This window comes from Antechinus flavipes, chromosome 2, assembly GCF_016432865.1.
Source record: "Antechinus flavipes isolate AdamAnt ecotype Samford, QLD, Australia chromosome 2, AdamAnt_v2, whole genome shotgun sequence".
NCBI lineage: Eukaryota > Metazoa > Chordata > Mammalia > Dasyuromorphia > Dasyuridae > Antechinus > Antechinus flavipes.
Window position 1 is genome coordinate 279,216,812 of NC_067399.1, and position 21,758 is coordinate 279,238,569.

The window sequence follows — 21,758 nt, forward strand, 5'->3', positions numbered from 1 at the left end:
TGGGCATAAGTCTAAATCAGTTTTCTGAGAACTACTTGAAGAGCTAAAAAGCAGCTAAGTCTGGTCAATGTTCTGAAATGGCAGTTGATCTTTACATATGAAACGCTGTAGAACTTTGGAATGAATGTAAGACAAAGTCTACTTCAGTGTTTTAGAGTTCAAACGGTTCACTTGCATATGAATTAAAGACGTTTGAAATCAATAAGAGGGGGGAAATGGAAGCCAGAACTGCTTTATAATTATGGACCAAAATGTATTTTGCCCAATTATAATTTAGTGACACAAAATAAGAATTTAACCAAAGATAAAGTAAGGTCCCTCACAGAGAATATCAGCTGCTGGATCAAGCATATATTGAGGTGAAAAGAACAGATTTCAGGGCTGCATCAAAGAAAGACATAATTCTCTTTCTGCATCTATTATTTTTGAAAGATGGAGAAAAACCTTCCTGCCAAAGAGGTAGAGTTAGACAAGCTTTCACTAGCTGTAGGATAAAGGTCACTGACTTTTTCTAAAAGTACAGAGCAATTCTTTAGGAACAACATTTCCTTTTATACATACTAGCTACTACTTATATTTTCAAAAATTTAAGAGAATATGAAGTCAAGTGGTCTGGCTTATAGTGTGAAGAGTACAGTCTCTTTTTTGAGGAAATCAAGAGATTTCTCCATTCTCCAATACTGTGTTACTATTCTTGTTCTCCAATTCCTCACCCCTTTTCTTTAACTGATGAGTTTTGGTTTTGAAATACTTTAATTTCTAAATATATTTCTCCCCATCTCTACAACATTTCAAAGATAATTGACACAGATGTATTGAGGATTTCCATCGAAAAATCAAAGGCTATTAAAGTGAAACATTAAATGATAATCTAGTCCAATCCCTTTAGATGAAGAGACTGAAATGCAGAGCAATCAGTCAATCAATCAACATTTATTAAGCAATTACATGTGACAAGCACCAGTGATACAAAGATAAAGCAAAAAGCATATCTGCCCTCAAGGGGCTAATGTTCTATTGGGAAAGAAAACATGCATATAAATAATTATATATGTACAAGGTATTTATAGATATAAATGAGCTAAAGGGAAAGGCACTAGGATAGTAGGAGAATGTAGTATTGGGTGAAGAGTTACTCTAGGAAAATTCTCCTACAAAATATAGAATATGAGCTACGTCTGGAAGGAAGCCAGAGATTCCAAGAGGCAGAAATGGGAAGGGGAAGCATTCCATTTATGGGAGAAGAGCAAAGGAAAGATACAGACATGGAAGATGAAGAAGAGCAAATAAGATGATATGGTTGGATGATAGAGTGCATAGAAGGAAACAATGTGTAAGTAAATTGGAAAGGAAATCTATATGATCAAATTATAAAGAACTTTAGATACCAAGTAGAAGAATTTATATTTGAATATAGGGGCCATAGAGACCACTGGAGTTAATTGAGTCAAGAAAGAGAATGACATGATGGATGACCACTACAAAATTTGGTAATTGATTAAAGGACAAAGGGCATTGTAAAATGAACCAAGAATATCTTTTCAAGGATTATGAGGCCCTGGGTGAGAAACCAAATATTTTAGGAGTATCAGTGATGATTTCATCAATCTTACTCTGAAGAGGAGCTTTGTGAAAAAAAAAAAGAGGTAAATATGGGGGTCAGGTTAAAAGAATAGGATTTGGATTTCAGGTTTAAGTTATAGGAAACTAACTCTTGGCAAAGAATAAAATATGACTAATGAGGGCTGGTTAAAGCATGTAGGCACATAAAGCTAGGTATTTAATGAAGAGACTTGAATCAGAGCAGCTAGAGTAGTGCAGTGGATAGATCACTAACCCTGAAGTTAGGAAAAATTAGTGTCAAAAATGACCTTAGACAAGAGCTATGTGACCCTGGGTGGGCAAATCCTTAGCCCTTTTTGAAGAGACAGACAGACAGAGAAACAGAGAGAGATAGAGAAACAGAGAGAGAGGCAGAGAGACAGACAGAGAGAGAGACACACACAGACAGAGACAGAGACAGAGAGAGAACATCTAGATGGAATGGGGTAGAGAAAACTTCATATATCTACCAGGCTAGACAGTTCAGAGAGTTGCATTTATACAGAAAAGTAATAGAGATGCCAAACAATTCATAGGAGACAAAATCCAAGAAAAAGTTTAGCAATAAAATAAATAGATTCAGATTTTTATATAAAATATTGTATTTGCCATATCTTGGCATCAGTAGGAAAAAATGAAAAAGGAGATGGACTTGAAATGAAGAAGATGAAATAGTGAAGAAAGAGATTTCCTTTTTTTTAATCTAAAAGACATATGAAGAAAGGCAGAGACTGATTTTTTTTCTTAAGGCAATCTGAGTTAAGTGACTTGCCCAGGGCCACATTGCTAACAAATATGTTGGGCAAGATCCTGGTTCCAGGATCAGTACTCTATCCACTGTATCACCTAGCTGTCTCCAGTGACTGTATTTTCAAAGGGCAAATTTAGAAGGTTTGATAAATTGAAGGAGAAAGATTTAAGTTAAAGGAAAAGAATTCAGGTTAAAAGAGGAGAAATATTTGAGCTAAAAGGGGAAGCTAGGTATGGCTATTAAGATGCTAATTAGATGAGTAGAATGGGGGGACAGGGGAGCTTCCCATTGGTCTACACAAATTAGTACAAAGACAAATAAAGTACTAAGAACTTTCTTTCCAAAAAGTATGAAGAAGTGGGAATATTGCATGAGCCAAGTAATTATTATTGCTGCAATCAGTGCAGGTAGTTTTCCTCCTCTAAAAGAAAGTAAAAGAGATTGAAGAATTCCTCTCTATTCTCTGAGTAATCAGGAGAAATGAAGTGTTTCTTTAAAAGGCAAGAGGATTTAGGGTAGCTAGGTGGTGCAGTGGATAGAGCACTGCTCCTGGAGTCAGGAGAACCTGAGTTCAAATTGGATAGAGCAACCCTCCTGGAGTCAAATCTGACTTCAAACACCTGACACTAGCAGTATGACTTTGGGCAAGTCACTTAACTCCAATTATCTCACCAAAAAACAACAACGAACCAAAACAAAAACAAAATAAAAAGGCAAAAGGACTTCAATGTAAAAACAAATAATATGTATGATAATAACCAAAAAATAAAAAGCTCTGCAAAGGTATTGCTTATTAAAGTGATATAAAGTGATATACTCATAAAAGAAAATATATGAACCAGAGGAAAGAAACATGGCATAGAGTATTTAAAAGAGCCACCAGAGTCAGGAATAAAAATTGCAATGTCATTAGGGCATACTTCAGACATCTAGAAATAGACAGAGTTTAGGAAATATAACAATCATGGAGTAGAGTTACGATATAGTTGTTATGGGAGATTTCAATTTTTTAGACATTTGTTGAAAATCTTTCGCTGCCAAAAATAGAGCAGCTTATAATTTCATGACTAATTTCTTCATTCAAAAAGAAGAGGAAACAACAGAGGAACACAGGGGAATTTTATTATGGATCTTATTCTCACCAGTAGTGAGAACTCATTACTCTGATGAAAATGACGTACAGCCTGAGGAGAAGTGGCCATTTCTTCTTAGGATTTTTAATAGAGAAAGAAAGAAAATCTGGGAATAGTCTGATGGGGGCCCAAGAAATTTGGGAACCTATGAGGGATAGATAACACAACTGTCAATAATGAGTTTAAATCAATGAGTTCATCTAAGGAGTTTGAAAGAACTGACAGATTATTTTAGAGTCATTGGCAATGATTTTTGAAAGATCATGGAGAATGGGAGGTATAACACAGGATAATAGAAAGAAAAATGTTTTCCTGTTTATTTTCAAAAAAGGTGGGAAGAGAACAAATTGGAATATCCTAGATTAGTGAGCTTAATTTCAAAACCTGGCAAAATACTAAATTGAATTAATTGTCCAAGGAGACTGCTGAGAGTAAGAACTCGCCTTCAAGATAAAGGCACTACAACATACTGAAATTAATGGTGAAAGTGGGTAAAAAGGCAGATGAAAAAGCTGTGATTCCAGCAATCAGAGTGATTGTTGTTTCAAGGGAGTAGGTAACCCTGAATATAGTCAGAATTGATGACCCGCTGGAGTGGAGTAACACTTGGGAGGAATAAGACAGTGAAACACCTAATGGGAAGCAGCAAAAAGCAAAATGGAACCACAGCTTGGTGGGACCCAGATCCACATGATGACATCAGAGGAAGACATCCATCCGTATCTTTGTAGCATCAGAGACATGAACTGCATATTTATGCATGTGCTCTGGCTACATATTTTGTGTTTGTGTAAATGTGAGATAGTGATAGTGGATAGTGAGTAGAAACACTGAAACTGAAGTCAGCAAGACCTGTGTTCAAATCCAGCCTTAGACCTTTATTCATCGTGTGACTCAGGGCCAGTCACTCTCTGACCCTCAGAGTCTTCATCAGTAAAATGGGGATAATAATAGCAACTACCTATTATATAGCAATAATAGCAAATATCAATGAATAAATGAGGCAGTATTTGTAAACTACTCAGCACGGTACCTGGCATATAATGGGTGCTATATAAATACTTATTCCTTTTCCTTCCTCCCACCTTCCATGGTTATTGTGAGGATGAAATGAGATAATATTTGTGGGACTCTGCAAATAAAAGTGCTGTATAAATTAAAGTTTATATATAAATGCTATTATATTGTTATTATTATGTGTATATTCTCTAACATATGGATAATTTCATGTTTTCTTTATATAGATGTCCCACAAATAATTCTTATAAAAGACTATTCTTCCAGTTTATTGTGTATGTATGTGTTCATGGGAGAATTTGTTCAAGGACTGTGTTTGAGAGAATGTTATAATATTACTTGTTGTTCATTCATGTCCACCTCTTCATAACTCCACTTGAGATTTTCTTGGCACAGATACTGAGTGGTTTGCCACTTCATTTTATAGATGAAGAACTAAGGCAAACAGGGTCAAGTGACTTGCTCAAAGTCACACAGCAGTAAATGTCCAAGGTCAAATTTGAACTCATAAAAGATGAGTTTACCTGACTCCAGGCATGGTACTCTATAGATGGTGCCAGATAACTATTCTTGCTTTACTTAAATTGATATATAATTAAAAGGAAAGTTAGTGAATGCTTAGATTAAGAAGTAGTGATCAGGGGGCAGCTAGATGTGTAGTAGATAGAGCACCAGCCTTGAAGTCAGGAGGATCTGAGTTCAAATTTGGCCTCATACACTTAGCACTTCCTACCTGTGTGATCCTGGGCAAGTCACTTAATCCCAATTGCCTAAAAAAATAGTGATCAGAAAGCATCAACATGATTTAATAAAAAATTGAATAATTCCAGAGGATTTTTAGATTGATAAATTAGGAAAATACTATAGATAAATTTCACCTAGATTTTAGCAAAACATTTAACAAAATCTCTTATGCTATTTTTATGGGGAGATAGAGAGACAGAGACAGAGACAAACACAGAGAGATAGAGATAAAGAAACAGGAAGGAGGTAAGGATAGAAAGAGAGGAAGGGAGAGGAAGAAAGAGAGGAAAAGACAGAGAGAAAGAAGGGAAAAGAGAGAGAGAAAAAGAGAGAAAGAGAGAGAGAAAAGCAATTATAAAATGTATTAGGAATGACTATTCTCAGAGAATTAATGACTCAGTGCCTACTTGGAAGGCACATTCTAGTAAATTTCCTCAGGCATCTGTATTTGGTCCTATGCTATTTAATATGTTTATCATCTAAGAGATGAACCTAAAATACTAGATGGCAGAATAAGCATCTAATGAGATCTCATTCGGCTAGAACGTTGAGACAAATCTAATAAGATAAAACGAAATGACAAATATAAGTCTTAAACTGAGATTAAATAAAACCACCAACAACAAATTTTTATAATTTTGCAAGTACAATGTTGGGAGCACCAGGGCTAGATTGTTTTAATTTCTCTAAAAAATTAAAAAGACCAGATATTTTATTGGACTGAATTTGTGCCAACAAATTAGTACTATGACAGCCAAGACAGCTAATGCAGATAAGAGGAATATTGCCCAGAACTAAGGAGGAGAGGCCAGTTATATATACCGTGTCCACACCTGGAATACTGTGTTCACTCTTGGAGAACACATATAAGAAAAGGCATTGGTAACTTCAAAAATATCCAGAGGAAGCTAGCAATATGCAATGAAGTGACTTTATAATATTGTCATTTGAGAATCATTCAAAGGAAATGAAGATATTTAACCTAGAGAAGAGAAGACTTAGAAATGTTGCTATATTCAAGTATTTGAAAATCTGTCATGAGGATGTAGTTTTAAATGTTCTACCCGACCCCAAACTATAGAAATAGAAGCACTATGTGGAGGGTACAGAGAGATAGATATCAGCTGAATATAAGAAGAAACTTCCTAACCATTACAGTTGTTCAAAAGTGGAAGCCAGAATATGATCATGTAACTTAAGTATTATAATTCTACTATTCATCTTCCAATAATGCAACTATTCTCAAAGGATTCTCTTTCATTCATATTCTTAAAAAAAAGATTTGATAACTCTTGGGATGCTCTAGAAGGTTATTCAATGCAAGAACTAGATGATTTTTCAGGTCCCTTTCAGTTTGAAGATTCTGTTACTTGGTGATGGACTATTCAATAATCCCCAAAATCCCTTTCAACTTCTACATTCTGTGATATTACTTATAATTATTATTATATATTACAGTTATCCCTTTTATACCATGGAGGTTAGGCACATGACATCCTTGTGAGCTGGAAAATCTGTATAAAATTTTTGGGCCTTCCCTTCATACCAAAGAAAAAGTCTGAATTACTATGATATTATAAGATAAAATATGTTGATATTATACATCATAATACATATATGTTAAATATTTCTGAGTTTCTAAACTTTTTCTATGTCATATGTTAGCTTTTGTGTGTTGTCTATGACTTCCACAAAACTCCTTCCAAATTTCCATTTAATTTCTTATAACTATTTATAATATATTACAACAATGATGGGAAAAGCCATGATTGGAAGGGATGACTGTATTATATTTTATTATTTGTTATTATATGTTACAATATTCGGTGATATAGCATACATTTAGATAAATGGTCATACTTTATTGAATTGAACTATCAATAAGTTTTCTTTATCTGAGTCATATTGATGTGATCTACGATGTGGAGTTTGACACCAAATGATGTGGGTGATGTAAACACCAGATGATGGCAGGGTGTGAAGAATTCATAGAGGCAAAAGGTAAATTTATTTAGGGAGGAGGTTATAGACAAAATGAAGGGATGCAAATATGAAATAGAGTGGGAGAGCATATGAGAGACAAGTTCCTCAGTGGAACTCACAATTACCCAGTAGCACCCCATGAGATTGGGGCATGTCCCCAACTGGCAGACCCCCAATGAGCTAATTAGTTGTAAGGAAGAGAAGTGGGGTTGGGAAACAGTGGAGTTAGGGGGGATACCACATAGCATGGGGAAAGGGGAAGGGGAAAGACACCACAAGGCAGAGTGACATGGCGGACTGAACCAAAGGAGAGTGGTTACTATGGCATAGGTTATAAATTGTCTTATAGGGGGAATTTAGCCTCAATGACTTGCATCACTTGGATTTCTCAGTAGATGGGATTACAGAACTAAATTGATCACAATTATCAGAGCCTTCTTCCTTCCTGCCCCAAGGAATAATTTTTATCAATTCTTCAGTTTCTTTCTGCCCACTGCACCCACCATTTATGGTAGTATAATTCCAGTAATGGTATTCCTTATAACAACATTATTGCAATAAAAAATGAAGACTGTTTAGTTATTTTTTGCCCTTTTTTTGTCAATAAGTGAGTGGATTAGGGAAAAATACAACCTGGGAAGACCCCAAATCACACCTGTAAACTCTTACTACAAAAAGCTATGCTTAAAGGACAAGTTTGTATTCCTTTGACAATAGCATGTTTTCTAATTAGACTATATCCTCTGTGTTATTAGGGATGAGACTCTACAACAGAGTTAAGGGAAAAGAAGGTAAGCCTTGGAGCCAGAGATGAAGCATCTGTTTACCCACATGAGCTTTGAGTTGAGCCTGAGTACCATGTGAGTTCCTCCAGGGTCTTAGCTAAAGCTGAGGCTTTTACTGGGTAGTTTATAATTAGAATCTGAAATAAGTAATCTCCCCTGCCAACCTGTAATTATGGAGGGAGTAGGAATCAAAAGGAACACTGAGAATATTTTCCTGCCTAGGGCAGAAAAATTTGTGTGTAGAATTCATGATATATCTGGGGATGGGATCATACAACAGATGGGGGACCAGGGTGCTCCTCTTCCCTAAAAAGAAGACTTTTATAAAAGGTGAAACATCTTTATCTGACAGAGACATCATCTCCATCAAAGTTAGTTGTTGAATGAATGGTAGAGTTTGTGTCTAATTTGTCCTTACAAGTTTATTCTGGAAAGATGGCACTGGGCTTCTGTGTATACTGCTGTGGAGGAAGCCACGAGAGGACCTGAGTTCAAATCCAGACTCAGACACGTATTAGCTGTATGATGCTGGACAAGTCATTTAATTCTATTTGCATCAGTTCCTCATCTGCCAAATGAATTGAAAGAAATGGCAAACAATTCTAGTATCTTTGTCCAGAAAGCCCCACATAAAGAGCTGCTGTGACTGAGACAACTCAACAACAAAATCTCTCATGAATTTGATGAGATTATGAGGTATGGACCTTCATTGGAAGGGAAGTAACTCCTCTGAAGCTAGATAGGTCATAGTCTCTTGTTGAGAGAATAAGATTCACCTGGCCTCCAGTAACATGAGTAATGGCCTCGTGATGATTGGTTGACTGAAGCTCAGAAGGATGGACTGTTATTGATCTGAGGTCCATGAGAAGTAGCCATGAAATGCCCTGCTTTATTTTACCCTTCCCCACATCCCATCATTTTTCTCTTGGTCCTTCATATCAGACAGAGGGCATAAGGGAGAGAGGGGAAGGAGGAAAGAGAATTTCTCTATTCTTCTCAGAATTATAAAATATATTTCTGAATTTTTTGTTCCTATCTACCATCTTTGAACTTTGTTTCTTTTTCTGGGCATAGGTGAGAGACCAGAAAGATATCAGGTTTAGATGCTAAAGGAATCTATCTGGTACATGTGTAAAGTGAGTCAACTTGCTCGGCTGATGCAGTCTTCAAATGCAGAGAGATTGAAAAATCTACTGGAAAAAGCCTTGACAAAGTGGACGTGCCCCTTGGGGAGACTGTAGATTATATGTAGACATTCTGTAACTGGTTCCAATAGGCTAATTAGTTAGGAAGAGCCTTTTTTGATTGGCTTCAAAAAGACAGAGTCAATCTTGATCCAATCCCTTTAATCCATACTTGCTTTGGATGCTGTTTGTATGCTCAAGGATACTTGAGGCTGAGAGAGCTGAGAGATTTTAATTGACTTTGCCATGGCTATACAGCTAATGTGTCTAAGGAGGAATTTGAATGCAGCTCTTTCTGACCCTAGTCTCTCCCTGGCTATCATCAGGATGTGCTTTCTCTCTCTCCCCAGTTGTTTTGTTCCTCTCCTCGTTGCTTTCTCTGAATAGCTTTTTTTCTCTAAGCTCCTGTCCAATTTCCATTACAAGATTTGCTTTTTCTCAATTCTTATTCAATAAACAAATAAACAAGCAAAACATACACTGGGGCTGAAACGCAAGATTTTCTAGCAAGATTTTTAAAAGTTTGTAATAATTACAGGAATGTCCCCCTAATCTTAGTGCAGTTTTAAGTTTTATTAGCTTTAAACTGCACTAAGACTTTTGGGACAATCTGTTTTCTTCCATTTTAAAACTGTGTGGAGAATAAAAGCAAAATAAAATAAGCCTTCCTCTTTTTTAAAAATAAATTAAGGACTTTTTTCCCCAGACATATCAACATGAATGATAATAATGTGAAGGAAGGCAGAGGAAGAAGGTGGGACTCTAATATAGCAACCACATTGTTAATAAATGTAGAGACATTTTCCATTTAGACTAAGTAAAGCTCTTGGTCTTAAAGGGAAAAGACAGACAATAAAATGTAAGAGTGAGATTTCCTCCTGATTGGGAGCCAAGGTCATAAGAGAGCAGAGCTGAAGAGATTTTGCCTATTCTAAGGCCATAGCCTTGTCCTGATGGCAGTTTTTCCTACTTCAGTGAGGGATCTCACTTTAATTTATGGTGACCACTCCAGTATATTTTCAAGTTTCTTGTTGAATTTTATGCAAATGTGTGGAGGTACAAAAGCAGACTGTGTATCTTGGGCATGTTCATTATCTGGGCTAGCTTTTTTCCTGTGTAATTGAAGTAGTCAAAGCTGTAGAATCCCTTTCAGTTCTTTTACACATGAGAGAGTCTCACCTTACATTTTTTTGTCTTTGCTCCTAACTTACTTGCTGAAAACTAAACTTTTATAAGCAATGGTTAAGAATGATAGACTTCACTAATCTCAGTGCCTTGAACATAGGTACTTAATAAAAATTTATTATGTATAATTGATATGATATTGCTTGCCATCTCAGGTGAAAGAGAGGCTGGAGGAAGGGAGAGAATTTGAAACACAATTAAAAAAAAGTTAAAATAAATAATAAAATTAAATTTTTTTTTACTAAATTAATAACTCTCAGTCAAGATGCCAAATATTCCTTAGTGGGAGACGGGGGCAGGGAGAGAGGGACAGACAAGCTCATCTCTGTGCTGTACATAATGACTCGGCAATGAAGCATTTGAATTATGTTTCCCTGGGGCAAGAGGAAAAGTTAGAACAAGATTGATATCAGATCCTCTTCTACTTATTTATTCCCATTGTCTGTGAATTGGCTATCAATCTTAGTATATCTCTTCTATAAAGAACTCTATAGGTAGTTGCTTCTTCTCGACCAGATTACAGTGCTGTTCTGTTCTCCTATGGTTTAGCCAATATTAAACAAAGAGAAAAAAAATAGAATGCTCTGTTCATTGGAAATGTTTTTATTTTTGGTGAAATCTGCCCATGCCAGGAACATTGTAGTTTCCTGTGCCGATAACATAAGAGGAAAAAGTAGGAGGAGCATGACTGGTTTGGAGGTGGAAGGGGAAGGGTGGGCAGAATGAACAGTTTTTTAATAGACAAAATGCTAAAACTTTCCATTATTGCATGTTTCATGGGAATCATTTGGGTAATTTTTATGGGGAAGTTTTATTTAATTTTATGTGAAGTAGCATGTCATAGCGGTAGAAGACTAAACTTTGAGTAAGAACTTAAGTCCACATCCTGACACATATTGACTATGAGATTATGGTTAATCTCATGATCTCATAATCCTATGGTCAAGAATTTAGGACCATTTCCATACGGTAGTAGAAGGTACCATATTATAGCTACGGCTTTAGAGTGGTGGTAAAGATGGGGAAGACAAGCTTTTCCCTTATGCCTTCATCCAATAGTAACTTCCAGTTAGCATGACATAAGACACAAATTTGGGAATAGGATTGTTTTAGAAAGCTACATGAGAAACTAAATGTCCCTGAAGAACCATAAGTACTAATTTTTTAACCTGGTTAAGCATTACAAATTGAGCAGGGACTTTTGCAACAGGACTTTTTTTTTAATTAAAGCTTTTTATTTTTAAAACATATGCATGGATAATTTTTCAACATTAGCCCTTGCAAAACCTTGTCTTCCAAATTTTCTTCTCCTTTCTCCAACCCCCTCACCTAGATGGCAAGTAATCCGGTATATGTTAAACATGTTAAATTATGTTAAATCCAATATATGTATACATATTTATACAATTATCTTGCTGCACAAGAAAAATCAGATCAAAAAGGAAAAAAAAATGAGAAAGAAAACAAAATGCAAGCAAACAACAACAGAAAGAGTGAAAATGTTATGTTGTGATACACACCCAGTTCCCAAATCCTCTCTCTGGATGAAGATAGATGTCTTCATCACAAGATCATTGGAACTAGCCTGGATCATCTCATTGTGGGAACAAGTCACATCCATCAGAACTGATCATTGTATAAACTTGTTGTGAATAGAACTTTTATGTAAGTGCTTTGCATAATTTTACAGATATCTTCTCAATGGGATGGGGTGGTGGGGAGGAAGAGAGATAACATGAAACTCAAAGTTTTAAAAACAAATATAAAAAATTGTTTTGCATTTAACTGGGGAAAATTTTTTAAAAACTTAAAACAAAAATTAAATAAAAAAACAAATTGCAGAGGGAAAATTCATCTGGCTAAAGGGTAGTGAATATTAGGGGTAGAAATAAAGTGCTCACAATATACTAGCTTTGTTTTTCAGTTATTTATTCTTTTTAAGTAGCTACAAAACCCCAAGTGTATTCAGCATCCTGGAATGAAATCCTGATCCTTGATTAAGATTCGTTTTCCTAAATTAGGTGGTACTATGGATAGAGTGTCAGACCTACTGTGAGAAAAATCTGAGTTCAAATCCTCCTTTAGATGCTTACTAGTCATGTGATCTTGCCCAAGTCACTTAACCTGTCCAAGCTTCAGTTTCCTCATCTTTCAAGTGGGGATAACAAGAGTAGCTACCTACCAGTGCTGTTTTGAGGTAATGAGACAATATTTGTAAAACACTTTGCAACCCTCAAGGCATCATATAAAAGCTATTTATTATTGTTGTCGTTTTCTGAATGTAGAATAGAATAAAATAAGATGGGAAGGATAATAAAATCTTCTTGGAGGAGGTAGCCTTTGGGCTGGACTGGGAAGGAGAGATAGCATTTCTATGTACAAAGAACAACATGACCAAAGGCACCGAGAGGAACTTGTATAAGGAAAAGAGCAGTCCAATTTGGCTGGATTATATACCACATGGAGAAAGTGTGTGTAAAATAAAGCTAGCAAGGTAGGAAATCACCGGGTCATGAATGCCAGGCTGAGGAGTTTGGACTTTATTTAGTGGGCAATTGGGAGACATTGAAGTTTTCCGGCTGAAGACCGATATGATCAATGTGGGATCTGGGACAGGGGCACGGGAACAGACATTGGGAATAAGGCCAACCTTACTGGTAGTTATGATAAGTGATGGCCAAGGTGATATGATTTCAGTGACATAGAAAAGGTTGCCTGGCCCCCAAAGTATCTCCTTTACCTTTTCACCTTTGCCTAAAACAACATTGTAGGAAATTAATTTAGCTTACTTATTTAATGCTTCTTAAAGACTTCAAGGATCCATTATTTTGTCCTTGTGGGCATACTTCCCAGAAATAAGTCCAATTTGATTAATGATTGATCTTTAAGAATTAGTATGGTTAAATGATAATTTTGGAGGTACTGAACCTATGACTTCATTGTAATTGGCAACTAGAATGAGGAAACTCCCATTAAACTAATGTAGATAGCCACCTGTTAGAGTCTTAGAGAGCTGACCGGAACAATGAGAAATTAAGTGACTTCCTCCTCAGGTTTACATAGTAAATATGTGTCAAAGGCAGGACTTGGGAACAAGTCTGCTCTGACTTTAAAGCTGGCTGTCTATGTTCTGTAGTTTCTCTCTCTCCTTCTCCAGCTCATTTTACAGAGAGGAAACTGAGGCAAACAGGGCTAAAGTGACTTGACCAGAGTTACACATCTAGATTTGAACTCAGGTGGGGAAGACCCCAGACCAGGTGCTCTGACCATTGAACCTACCTAGATGTTTATAACACCTGCTTCTCCATTAAATCACAACTGTGATTGACAAATTTATATTATTTTATTATATTTATGATCATTTGGATCTGAAGGGATCCATGGACTCTCAAATGAAGGACTCCTAATCCAGAATATGACACCAAAGGATTCCCAAAGAGAGAGGAAAAGCCATATGACCTGGGGAAGGACAATGACAGGGAAGTCATGTTCAGAAGGCGTCTGCCAAAGCACTGGAGTATTGTCGGATCATCAAGACCCCTTTTCCTTGTCAATGGAGTTCAAGACAGTCAGTAGATGATCTTCCTATCATCTCCTTCCATTGGAACATATTTCTAATTTTAATTGAAAGCTAATCAGACTTTTAAGAAATTTATAGTAATTTTATTTACATATTATACTTTGTTATGGAATTATTGTTTTATTCCATAAATCAAAAATAAAAGAAATTTTAAAAAAGGAAATTTATTATAAAATGAAGGCATATATCTGCAGGAATGCCTTTGAGATTTTTTGGGTGAGAGATATTCAAAGGCCCATAGATGTACATTTAAAAAACATCTCAGAGGTCATCCATTATGGTCCTCTCATTTCACAGATGAGAACACTGGGACTCATTAAAGTCATATGACTTGGCCAATATCATACAGCTTATAAGCATCAGAGGTGAGGATTTGAAATGAGATCCTCCAAATCCAAAAGAATCAGGGTTCTTCCTACTGAACCACACTGCCTTTATTCTATCTCCATTTTTTCTTTGAAGCTGATTTGAGGTTTTTTTAAATTGCTCAATGGTATTAAAGTTTTTAATTCATCAAAGATTTATTAAAATCATTGAAGTTTGCAAGACATTTATTGGTTTTTATATAAAAACTGAACTTATAAGTCAATGCTTTTAAGGTCAGTGACCTTTTTATTTCTAACTTTTAGGGAATTATTGCTCTCTCCAATACTTTGGGTTATTTTTGTCTTTCTGAACTACAGAGAGAACACAGTTACCCTAACGCATGAAGTAATATGTGAATGTGTATTGGAGAAGCGGGAGTGGTAGTTTCAGGGAAGTTTGTAATTCCTAGAGGAGATGAGATTTTGGAAGGTTCTGTGGAATCAGGCTATTGCAAAAATGGGAACATCTCCAGTCTTTAGCCTCCGCCCAATATTTACAGAATTTCTGTTTCCTACGTGCAGCAGAGCACTTGAATAGAACACCTGCACTGAACAATTGGCACAGCCCACAAGGTTGTTTGAGACTCAGTATCCTGTTTGGGAATTGTTTCAAATGAAATAAATGACTATTCCCTGCATCTGATTTTTTTTTTGGTAGAAGTGTAGAGGAGAAAAGAAAACATTAGTGAATTTTGCCTTAATTTTAGAAATTAGTCTGCAGCCAACAACAAGCAGTACCTAATCCCACATATGGGTAGGATGACTGCTTGCCAATTGTTTGCCTCTCTCATGGACTTGAAGAAGAGGTAGTGGGGCAACTGGTCCGCAGAACTTTGCAGTGTACTTTGGAGGGGTCAGGGCAAGAAAAGATGGAAAGAGAAATCCTAAGCTTCAAATGAGCCAGGTGGCTTATGTTTCCTATATCTTTCTTTTCTTTCCTTTGTTCCTTCCATCCTTCCTTCCTCTTTCTTTCTCTCTCTCTCTTCTTTCTTTTCCCCTTTTCCCTTCCTTTCTCTTCCTTCCCCTTTCCCTTCCTTCCTTCCTTCTTTCCTTCCTTCTTCCTTCTTTCCTTCCTTCCTTCCTTCCTTCCTTCCTTCCTTCCTTCCTTCCTTCCTTCCTTGTTTCTTTCCTTCCTTGTTTCCTTCCTTCCTTCCCCTTTTTCCATTCCTTCTTCCCTTCTTTTTCTGCTTCCTTCCCTCCTCCATCTCTGTTTCCCTCTCTCCCTTTCCTCTCCTCTCCTCTTTTCTTTCTCTGTCCCTTCCTTTCTTTTAATCTGTCTTTCTCCCCCTTTCTCTTTTTTTCTATTCTTTTTGTTTCACTCTTAAGAGTACATACATTTTCTTAAGGATAGTAATTAATTTCTCTTTTTATGTCTCATCCTGGGCAATAGAATATAAATATTTCAAGGAGTTTTAAAGTGAGGGAAAAAATATCTGAGATAAAATTTTCTACCCTCCATTTCTTGGGGTCAGTATGTGTGCTTATTGGGAGTCCATACAATTATTTGAGAGTACATTCAGTAGGGATTCCCATGCCTTCTATGAAACTAGTTCTCAGAATCTAGAATGACAGAACCTCAGAGTCTGCATGGATGTTAGAGGTTATCCTATCTAACTTGAACCTGAATAAATCCCCTCTACAAGTGGTTATTTAATTTTTTTTAAAGCATTCTAGAGAAGAAGATGCCCATTCCTCCTGAGGAACTCCACTATTCCTCTTTTGGATAGCTCTATTTTTCAGGTTTCTAGGTTGTTATTTTTTTTAAACGTTATAGCTGTCAGGGCCTCATCTCCCCTCAATTAATCAAATTGAAAAGAAATAAATTCTGGCATTTACCATGCACATATATGAACATTAGAAATAAAACATTAAATTTCATATTTGATATATAACTTATTTAGCATTATAAACTTGTTAAATATTCCTAGAATATAGTCAAATATATCAGTGATTTGGTTAATTATATTTCCTGTCAATCTGTATTTTCTCTTCAATATAGTATTTGGAAGAAATAGCTACTTATCATATTCAATATCCACTTTGTTTCTTGCTTTGGATTTGATTGAGAATAAGACTGAAAATCTTGATTCCAAGAGAGAGGTTATTATGAGTGGAATCACAGCAAAGATGTGTGGGAGTCAACTTCATTCTAATGAATTAACAAATATTATAAATCAAGGCTTGATGTATTGTTTTGTTGATTAATCTCGGTTTAAGAAAGTGATGGAGAAAACTTAATTATGCAGATTAGACTTAAAAGTGAACATATATTTCCTCCCTCCCTCCCCCAGAGCTGGTTGTTAAATATTCACCACCATATCCTAGAATCAAAGCCTTATGAGCATGTTTAGTAAGAATGATTTAGACTTTTCCAAGAGTACATCAAAATTTTTTTATAATTTCATTTATTGCAAATCAATTTGGAATTTCTGGTTAATATGGAAATCCATGAGCTTGTCTTTCACTGAGTTACTATCACTGGCTTTTTTCTAGTTCATCAAAAAAGGGTTTAGTCTCCAAACTTCATTCATTTGATTTGGGTTAGAAGAATTATTCCTTTGATTGTCTCTTTCATAATTTCTCAGAAGCACTAAAATTAATATTCTTTTTTTCCCACCTGCCGCCCTGTCTTCTTTACTCTACAGATTGTTTCACCAATGTTGGTACTTTCTGAAATTTTCAGAGAGTAACATATTTACCAAATATTTCTATTGTTCTTTTCCCAAGCATTTTATACCTACTTCAGGATATGCATACAAGGCTAAGAAGCCTTGCTCTAATTGTTAGGAATTTTCCCCTTATATTGAATCTAAATCTGATTCTCTTTCCCTATAACAATTGTTCTTTCTTCTGTCCTCTGGAGCCAAACAGCATTTCTCTTTTAAATACATATACTTCAGATATTTGAAGACACATGTCATATCCCATCCAAGCCTTCTCTTCTCCAGGCCAATTAGCCCCCATTTTCTTCAACCAATAATTCTATGGGAAAATCTTGAAGCCAGTCACAATACTGGGCTTGGAGACAAGAAGATCCTGGGTTCAAATTTGGCTTCAGACACTTATTGGCTAAGTGATTCTCAGCAAATCACTTAATCCCATTTGCCTCAATTTCCTCATCTGTAAAATGATCTGGAGAAGAAAATGGCAAACCATTCCGGTATCTTTGCCAAGAAAATCTCAAATGGGGTAGGAAGATTTGGATATGACTGAAATGACTCAATGACAGAAAAAGAATGGTCTCCTTGTTCTGCCTTTTCTAAGAGCCTGATCAAGGTTCTAGATTTTTCACACCATTAATCCAGAGGAACTTTGACTGCTCTGTGATTTTTTTCTTTTTCCTCTTGATTTGAAGATATATCTATAAATTATCCTTATTAATTCTTGTTCTTTGTACCTTTAAAAATTCTAGACTGAGTCTTTCACTAGCTAAGAAGCCTTCTCTCACTTAAATCCAACTCACTTGCATGTCATAGTATCTTGGACCATGGTACCATGGTATCACTTCCCTCCTATCATGGTCCACTTCGAGAAAGAAGGACAAACAGCAGCAGCAGTAGGAGCAACAACAATGGCTAGGTGGATAATAACATGATTTTATATGGGGAGGATTCTTTGGCATCCATAGGAACTACACCTAAGGATATTTTTTTTCCCAAGAGGTACCGTTCTTCGTGTCTTGTGATGACCCCTGGAGTCTCATTGCTGCCCTTTGTTGACTAGAGTGGTAGACAGTCCAGAAGTTCTGAGTTTGAATTCAACCTCAAACACTTAGTATCTTTGGTTTTGGGCAGATCATTTAGCCTTCATCTATAAAATGGGCATGATAAAAGCCTATGATATCTCATAAGCTTATTGTAAAAATCAAAATCAAAATAATATATGGAATATGTTTGGCTAACCTGAAAATGGTCTATAAATGTTAGCTATTATTAATGTGGCATAATGAAAAGAGCCTAAAAGTAAGGGTTAGAGGAGCTGAGTTCAAGTACTGACTTCTCTCCTTTTTTTTGTTTAATATACTTACATATGCCTTTGTTTCCCCCATTAGAAAATAATGCATTTTCTTTTGTGAGCAGTGATTGTTTTGTTTATTATATCTGCTGCCGTAACCCTTCCACCCCGTCTTGTACTTGACACATAGTAGATGCTTTATAAATGTGTTTTGCTTGGTTGGTTACTAGTTGTGACTAAATTTCTCTATCTGTAAAATAAGGAATTTGGACTAAAATCTAGTCCAATCAGTTGTTCTTGATTTGGCATTCATGGACCAGTGGATTTGTGAGATTAGATGGGGGGAGGATGGAATTACATCTTTATTTTCACTAACCTTTGGATTCTTTTTGTAATACTATTTTATTTTGTTCTTTAAAAACATTAATATGAGAAGAGTTCCATAGGCTTCCAGACTGCCAAAGGAACCCAGGACATCAAAAAAAGGTTGAGAATTCTGGTAGCTGTTGCCTAAGGCTCCTTCAAACTCTTTATCTATGATGCTCTGATCTTCAGATGTCTGGCTGAGTATTCCATCTGGCCAGAAGCCCCGTGCAACAATGCACAATGATGATTTCCGGTGGGAACCCACTGCTAAGAGATCACTTTGAAGGCCCGAGGAGCAATATTCCTAATCTGTCAAGACTCGGAGTGGGAAAAGTACTTTAATAGCCAAATTATGGGGAGCGTTGCTCAGCCTTGCTCTGGACAGCCAGCTCATAACCCTAGGTCTTTAAACCCGCTGGAACGTTTCTCCCTTTCTCTCCATCTCACAAGTCATTTAGAAACAGGAGGTTTGGTAGAAGTCTCTGACCCGTGATTTATGTGTCATAAAAGGGCCTGGATGTTTGATGTCAGTACTTATCTGCCTGCCTAAGAAAAATGTAATGAGAGCTAATGGACCCTCTGTCACTAATGCTGCCACTGTTTCCCAGACTCACAGTGCACAACAAGCTCCATTTTAAGCTTGTTTCGTTGTCACGGCCAAGCTGTTTTTCATCCTCTCCATCCCAATGGAGGCCTCTGGTGAGTTAGCCGTGCCTTATTACTATAGCCTTCAGATGCAGAACTGGATGGTAAAAATACTGCTTCTTTCCCCACCCCCATTTCCAACCAAAGCCAAACTGCTGGAGAGCCTGAACAATAAAGGTGGTCTGCATCCCCGATGACAAAAACACATTTTGAAGCAAAAATTCAGCCTCAAGCATGCACCTTTTTTTCCTCCCCTTTTCCCATTTTATAGTGGATTTTGCAATCCACTCACAAGAAGCACAGCTCCCCGACAAATGGGACCCTCCGTCTCAGACATTCACAACTCCTTTGTCTTGGACACCCATCCTCAAAGTCTAATGGCAGGGCCCATTTTAATCTCATAATTAACTTCCAGATGCCTGCATTCACTGAACAAAGATGATTAGCCCTGAGTGCAGACAGGCGGAGGCCTCTAGGTGGTGCCATAACTCAACTGGAATGTGTCAGGTTGAGGCTAATGAATTAGTGTTCAGAAAAGTTGAATATTTATTTTTTTCTCCTAATTTAAAGAAAGAAAATAGCAACATATATAGAATGTTTCTTCTCTAGGAACGCATAATGATTTTTAAAAATGGACCCTCTGAAATATATCAACAAATTACCTTGTCGTGGACCTAACTTTTATTGATTTTTTTTATTTTTGTTATTCTTCATAGAGTTCATGAAATTGAGTGGGAAAAAATTTCATCTTTATTTTTATTAATCTCTACATGAAAGTTAGGCATATTCTCCAATTATAAATCTAGACAACAAATCAAAATTCACCAAGTAGCTAAAGGCGTTGATGATATAAACAAATTTTAAGACCTGGTCCATGAGATTTTGCTGATTTGTGCCACAGGCATTATTTAGCAGAGGTGCTAAAGTTAGGGATGGGTATATTAATTTAGGAATGATAGCACAAAATGAGAAAAAGAAAATATAAATGGAAAATCATCAAATAGTTTTCCTATGTTAAGAACCCCTTCTGGGAAGGAGGGGGGGGAGAAACCCTAATATTTATTATACTACCTACTGTGTGCCACTCTCTGCATGAATCACTAAGCCACAATTGCCTCTATCTTTTTACTTTTTAAAATATTTATAAGGTATTTCCCTCTATACCCTTAGTCAATATAGTCTTTTCCCCATTTTCCATAAGCCTTCATCCCTCTGATTTCTATGTATTAACTCTTTTTTAGGATTACCATATATAGATTCTCTATGACACATAATGCTAAAAACATTTCATAAATTTTTCCTCATAAGAACTTGCTCTAATCATATTTTTTCCATGTTGTACTTGTGAAGTTATTGTTGTGATTTGTGTGTGACTTCATTGATGTGATTCAATAATGCCTTCATAGATATAGATAATGGGCCATTCACATTAAATACAACACAGGGAATAATGCAGTATAATTCACTCTTTTAAAAACTTTTTAAATTGTATTTTATTTTTCCAAATATATGCAAAGATAGTTTGCAATATTTATCTTTGAGAAAGCTTGTATTCCAAATTTCTCTGCCTCTCTTCCCCATCTCTCCTCTCCCTTCCCCAAGAAAACAAGCAATCCAATATAGGTTAAACACGTGCAATTCTTCTAAACATATTTCCATATTTGTCATGCTATACAAGAAAAATCAGATCAAAAGAAAAAAAATGAGAAAGAAAAAAGCAAGAAAACAATAACAACAACAAAGATGAAAATACTATGCTTTGATCTATATTTAGTCTCCATAGCTCTCTCTGTGGATGGGATGGCTCTTTCCATGACAAGTCTATTGAAATTGCCTTAAATCACTTCATTGTTGAAAAGAGCCAAGTCCATCACAGTTGATCATGATATTATCTTGTTTTTATTGTCTACAGTGTTCATTTGGTTCTTCTCATTTCAATCAGCATCAGTTCATGTAAACCTTTCCAGGCGTTTCTAAAATCAACCTGCTCATCATTTCTTGTAGAACAAGAGTATTCCATTACACTTACATACCAATCCTTATTCAGCCATTCTCCATCTGATGGTCAATCTAATTCACTCTTTTTGTGTCATGGGCCTCTTTGGTGGTCTATGGAACCCTCTCAAAATAAGGATTTTCTTTGGTTCTAGTTTTGCTTTTAAAATTCTTAATAGCAGGGAATGCTAAACTTTAGTTAGGGGTTAGTGAAAATAAAGAAGTGATTTTTCCCCCCTATTCAAGTTTATGGACCCCTTGAAATTTATACATTAGGCCAAGTTCATGGACCCTAAATTAAAAACCCCTAGTATAATGAAACAATACAAATCCTGCTTTAGATGCTTACTAGGTCTGTGACATGGGTAAGTCACTCTTTGTGCCTCAGTTTCCTCATGTAAATAAGAGGTTAGATTTTATGTTTTTAAGGTCCCTTCTGTTCTAAATATGTGCTCTATGATTCTTAATT